Below are 6,000 nucleotides of genomic sequence, written 5' to 3'. Positions count from 1 at the left end.
TGAATTATGAATATTAATATGATAATATTATTTTGAATAAGTATTTCATTTAAAATGCAACATGAGAAATTTTAATATTAATATGTGAAAGTGTTTGAAGGGGCTGGAGTGTGGGAAGTAAAATTATGACATTTATTAATATAACGTCCAGTTAAGTTAGCTTTTTCTTCTTCTTTTAAATATACTTTTAAATTTCTACATCATATTCTTTATTATTTTAATTTATCTTATATACATATTTTTTAATTTAATAAAATAATAATTCAAAAATATTTTATCATTTACATATTCAAATAAATATATGCCAAATATTCTTTATTATTTCACATAATATAAATATATAATTATTATTTCACACAAATTAACATAATATAAATATTTATTTTCATATAATATAAAAATAAAAATATAATTCAAATAATAAATTTTATTTTATTCTTTTTAAAACAATCTTTTTATTATTAAATTTGACAATATATAAATTATATAAACATGGATTCGTACACGCATGAAGGTTGGAATGAGTTTAGCTGGAGGATTTGAGGAGCGGTTCAAAACCAACCGCTCTCACAAGTCAACTTTGGAGAGCGGTTTACTTTAACCGCTCTCGGTAGTCAAATTTGGAGAACAGTTCGTTTTGAACCGCTCTCAGAAGTGAACTCGCAGCATATTAAAAGTAATTTACAAAATTGAGGAAATGTATTTATCACACAAATTAACATAATATAAATATTTATTTTCACACAATATAAAAATAAAAATATAATTCAAATAATAAATTTTATTTTATTATTTAAAACTATTTTTATTATTAAATTTGACAATATATAATTATTATATAAACATAAATATTAGATAATATTTTTTTATTATATATAAAAATAAAAATGCAAATTATGTATAGAATTTGGTGAGATTTTTACAAAAATAATATTAAAAAAATAAAAATTATAATAATAATTGAATTAATTTTAAATTTGTATTTGATAAAAATTACAATAATAATTTATTTAATTTTATATTTTTATAAAATAAATAAAAGTATTAAATAATAATAAGATTATTTATTTAATTTTAGATATTAATCTTTATTAAAATTTATACATAATTATTTATTTAAAAAATATTTTATTAATATTAATAAACATTATTAAATAATATTATGTAGATATATATATATATAATAATAATATATTTAATATAAATTACTAATACTAAAATTTATAAGTTGCAATGACATTCATAAAATTAAAAATTACATGAAGAAAATTTTAAAGTAATAACAACAACATAAATCAATGACGGGGAAGTAGAAGCTTGAGTAATGTTTGGACATGTCTTCCTTGTGTGACCAGGGGTGTGACAATAAGAACAATTTTTTTGTCGACTTTGTTGTTCTCTAATGTCCATCTCTATCCTTATCCTACTAGACTTGGGTCGATCTTTTGAAGTTCTTTTCAGTTCTGTATTTGGACACAAAGTTGGGCCCGTGTAAGTTGGCCAATAGTCTTCATGTCTGAGTTCTCCAAACTGACCTTCGTATACCTTAGAAACTTGTTGTAAGGTATACACGGGAGATATGTATATGTCAAAGTTGTAGTGTGTGTATAAGCATGAAGCAAGTACATGCGAGCATGGGATGTGAACTTTTTGAAACTTGCCACAATCACACCACATTTCATCTAACCGTACTGTAAATCTTCCTACGGGTCGAATTTCTGTCGGATGTTGCATTTCTTCGACTAAAAATCTAGTGCTTCTTCTGTCAAAGGTGATGACTCTATGAGTGTTTGCGTTTGACTGTGCATCTTAAATTGCTTTAGTTGCAACCTCCGAGTACATATGTCCAGCATTAATCATTGCATTTACTTCTCTGCCTCTGTCAATGAAGAACTTATTGCAACGGGTGTATGTTGCCAGGACCATGGAGCAAATTGGCAAGTTTCTGGTTTTCTTCAAGACCGAATTGATTGACTCCGCTAGGTTTGTTGTCATGTGTCCCCAGCATCGTCCATTGTCCCATGCCAGTGTCCACTTTTCCCTTGGGATGTTGTCCAACCATTGTGCAGCTTCAGGATTATTATCTTTTACTATGTTGTAATAGTAAAAGAATCTCGGTTCAGTCATCCCATATGCTGGAAACAAGATTACAAAAAAAATTAATATAACTAGCTAAGCAATTGTATAAAATATTAATGAGAATATAAAGTACGTAAAAAATTAAAATTACCCATATTGACGACATCTTTCTTCAGTGCAGCGTTTTTGAATCGTCGTATGAAGTTTTGTGCAATATGTCTAATGCAATAGACATGGACAGAATTGTTTTCTGTCCAACCACTTTCATTTTTGGAGTATGCACTTCTTATGGCCTCGTGACGATCCGAAATGAGGCACAACCCCTCCTGCGGAGTTACGTACCTCCTTAAGTTTTTTTAAAAAAAGAACCATGCATCGCTAGTTTCACCTTCTACCACAGCAAAGACAATGGGAATTATGTTGTTGCGGCCGTCTTGCGCAACTGCCACTAATAAAGTCCCTTTGTATTTGCCATACAAAAATGTTCCATCCACTTGAACAATTGGTTTGCAGAAGGCAAAACCATCCATGCATGGCTTGAAGGTCCAAAATAACCTCTTGAAGAACACATTCCCCTCGTCAAGCAAGCCACCCTTGTATGCTGGTTGTGTACTAAATTTCCAGATGAAGCCTGGAATATACAGTTGCATTGTAAGCAACTGTCTAGGTAACTTATGGTATGACTCCTCCCAATTTCCGAAGATATTTTCAATGGCATGTTGTTTCCCTAACCATCCCTTCCTATAGCTGATTGTGTAACCCATTGTGGACTTTATGTGGGCTAAGATTGTTGTGATGGGTGTGGATGGATCAGTCTGTATTATTTCACGAATCCCATGAGAAATCATTCGTGATCCCAAGTTGTTATGATTCTGTGAAATGAGTGGGGAAGCACATGTGTGGCACCCGTCAAGCTTCATTATTTCCCAGTGTTGCTCTTTGGTGCGCAATATTGCGCGACATCTCTAAGAACAGTCGTTGTGAACGCATTCCACGACAAGCCTAGTTGTGCTTGACATCTTCACCTTGTAAGTGCAATGATTGACAATGTGAAATCTATTTATGACATCTTGCACTTATTCTTTTGTTAGGAAGCGCTGGCCAACAAATAGTGTTCCAGGTGGATACACTACCATTTCACGTTCAAGTACATGGCCAAACTCAGAGTCATGTTCTTGTATTTGACTGGAAAAGTCTAAAAAATGTGGAGGTAGGTTGTATAATGGTAATGGTTGTGATGGTGGAATATTTGGAATTGGGAGGGAGTCTTCTTCATCATCCTGCTGTTGAGATAGGATTTCATCTTCGTCCTCGCTAAAAGGATCAAATACTTCGATTGGGAGACCCACAACAACATGTTCTTCAATGGGAGTTTCTTCAAGAGGCTGAGAGGGTTGGGTTTGCTCAAATGGTTGTGAGGGTATTTCATTAAGGTCCATGAATTGACCAGTTAAAAGTTGTGTGTAGGACTGAAGGTCAGAATTCATATCATATGTTGGAAAAGATGGATTTATGGTTTCGTAAGTTTGGTAAGGTGAAGATGAAGGCGAAAGTTGTGGTGGCTGGGTTACGTTTGTAGCAAATGTAACATATAATTCTATACCTGATTGAAGTTGATTTGAATCGTGGATGTTGAACAGTGCCTCAACGTCTTCATCATCATTTAACTCAACACATGTGTAGTTACTAACTCCTGGGCCAAGTCTAATTCGGTAGCGAAAATGTATGGTTGTCACCCTTTCATTTTCGTCTCGGTTGAGTTTTGTGTGGATGATTTTCTTGAGCCTTTGTAGAGTCACTCCTCTCTTTAGATGTACCAATTTAGCTGATGATGAGGTGAACGTGACTCCTTCATAAGGACATTGGTTAATGGCACCATCAGAGTGAACAATGACATAGATTGAAGACATTTTTAGAAGGAGAAGGTTCACAAGAACAAGAAACAAATTGAGAAGGTTGAATGAATAAAATGAACATGAATATGTCTATTTATAATGGTAACATTGGATTCTCAGTCATTCAATGCTTCACCACGTTTTACGAGTGAGAGTGACTTATCAGGTCACGCAGACCAATAGATAGTGACTTCTCAGGTCACACAGACCAAGAGATAATAACTTCTCAGTCACGCAGACCAATAGATAGTGACTTCTCAGGTCACGCAGACCAAGAAATAGTGACTTTTCAGTATTTTGGTAAATATTTTTGAGATAGGTCTATTTCAGTATTTTTATTTTTTTAATATATTATTTTGGTTAAAAAGTCGTTTGTCTACCAGATATGCTGATGCATAATGTGTCACATGTTTGATTGATAATTAGATTTTAACTTGGGCTGGAATTGAGATTCTATTTACCACATTTGATTAGTTTTCAATTTTATTTTTTTTACTTTCATAACATTATTTTACTAATGAATTTTAAGAAGAGAAATACACGTAACAGACACTTATTTACTAATTAAAATTTATTAAAAATTAATGAGACATTTTTTATTTCTAATTTAATATATCTTTTCATACTTTGATAATTTTTAATAATTTTTTATCAATAATTATAAGTGTGTTAAAAAGTGTATTAGAAAATATGTTTTTAGTGCTCTTCATTTTAAAATAAGGATGGGTAAATATCGTTATAGTATTATGTATTTGATTTCAACACATTTTTCAAATAATAATATATTTTACAAATTTAAAACATCAAAATAAGAAATTATTTTCTATATTACTAAATTAATTCATTATTAGAGACATTAAATTAATTATGTATAACAAAGATTAATTGTAACTTTACCTGGGAGTGAGTATGAAGGAAAGATTATTACCTATTCATCAAAATAGGTAATAAGTGAGTGTCGTGGTCTTACTATCGGCCACGTGATCGATGCATTGACCGACAAGTTAAGCCAATCACATAACTCTGTATATCAACTTCCTTCAATTTGAAAGAACTCCCCAACTTACACATATTGTTTACTTAATAGCAAAGTTTGTTTTAGTATTTACTGAATAATAGCAAAGTTTGGATACAAGGATCGAAGAATTTACTTCTTTTTTATTCTACTTAATGTATTATTCTGGTGAGCCTCTTACACACCTAGTTTTTATGCATTTCAACGTTAAGATTAGATATGAAAATAAGTTAAATTAAACTAAACTTTTTATAAATAAATTTAATCTATTTAATAATTTTAAATTTTTAGTTTAACTTTCATTTGTTATAATTTTATTAAGTTTAATATTATTTTTTAAAAAGTTTGATTTGACCTATTAATTTTGTATCTATAAAAATTATAAAATTTATATCTAAATAATTTATAAAAAATAATTTAATACTTTAAATATTTAATAAAATTATATATTTCTATTTATCACTTTAAGTTTCAATTTACATATTTAATTTAAATAAGTAAATTGCTAAATGTACACTAAACACATGCAACATTGTGTGCAAATCAAATAACAGTAATATAAAATAAAATAAAATTAAAGTGATGCTCTCTCTCAAGAGAATATAGAGGTACTCTTAAACTCCAATAAAAAATATTAAAGTTTTAAATTAAAATTTTATTTATTTTAAAATTTAATTTATTTAATATAATATAATATTATATTTTTATAAAAAATGTTTAATATATTATTATAAATCTTAAATAAACCATTCTATCAAGTTTAAGAGATTTTTCTTAAACTCAAACTTAACCTTATTTAATTAACTAAACTTCTTAAAAAGTAAATTAAGTCTGTTCTTTAAATAAGTTAAGGTAAATTAAACTTTAAAAAAGTTAAACTGGTAAGTCTTTATTAAATGGCTTGTCCTATTTTTATCTTTAATTAAGATTCAATGTTTTCACTTAGATTTTCATTTAATGCATAAGTTTATTAACGCACAGAGAAAAAAAAAATATCTTGACTTCGTATAT

At 29.2% G+C, this 6,000-nt stretch overlaps 1 pseudogene; it reads left to right on the top strand.

The window, feature by feature from the left end:
* Positions 1–508: 508 nt before the first annotated feature.
* LOC113850738 overlaps positions 509–6,000 on the top strand; it is a 29,322-nt pseudogene continuing 23,830 nt past the window's right edge.

This window comes from Abrus precatorius, unplaced genomic scaffold, assembly GCF_003935025.1.
Source record: "Abrus precatorius isolate BTA unplaced genomic scaffold, Abrus_2018 Scaffold9, whole genome shotgun sequence".
NCBI classification, from domain to species: Eukaryota; Viridiplantae; Streptophyta; class Magnoliopsida; order Fabales; family Fabaceae; genus Abrus; species Abrus precatorius.
This window is presented reverse-complemented; position numbering and strand designations above follow the sequence as displayed.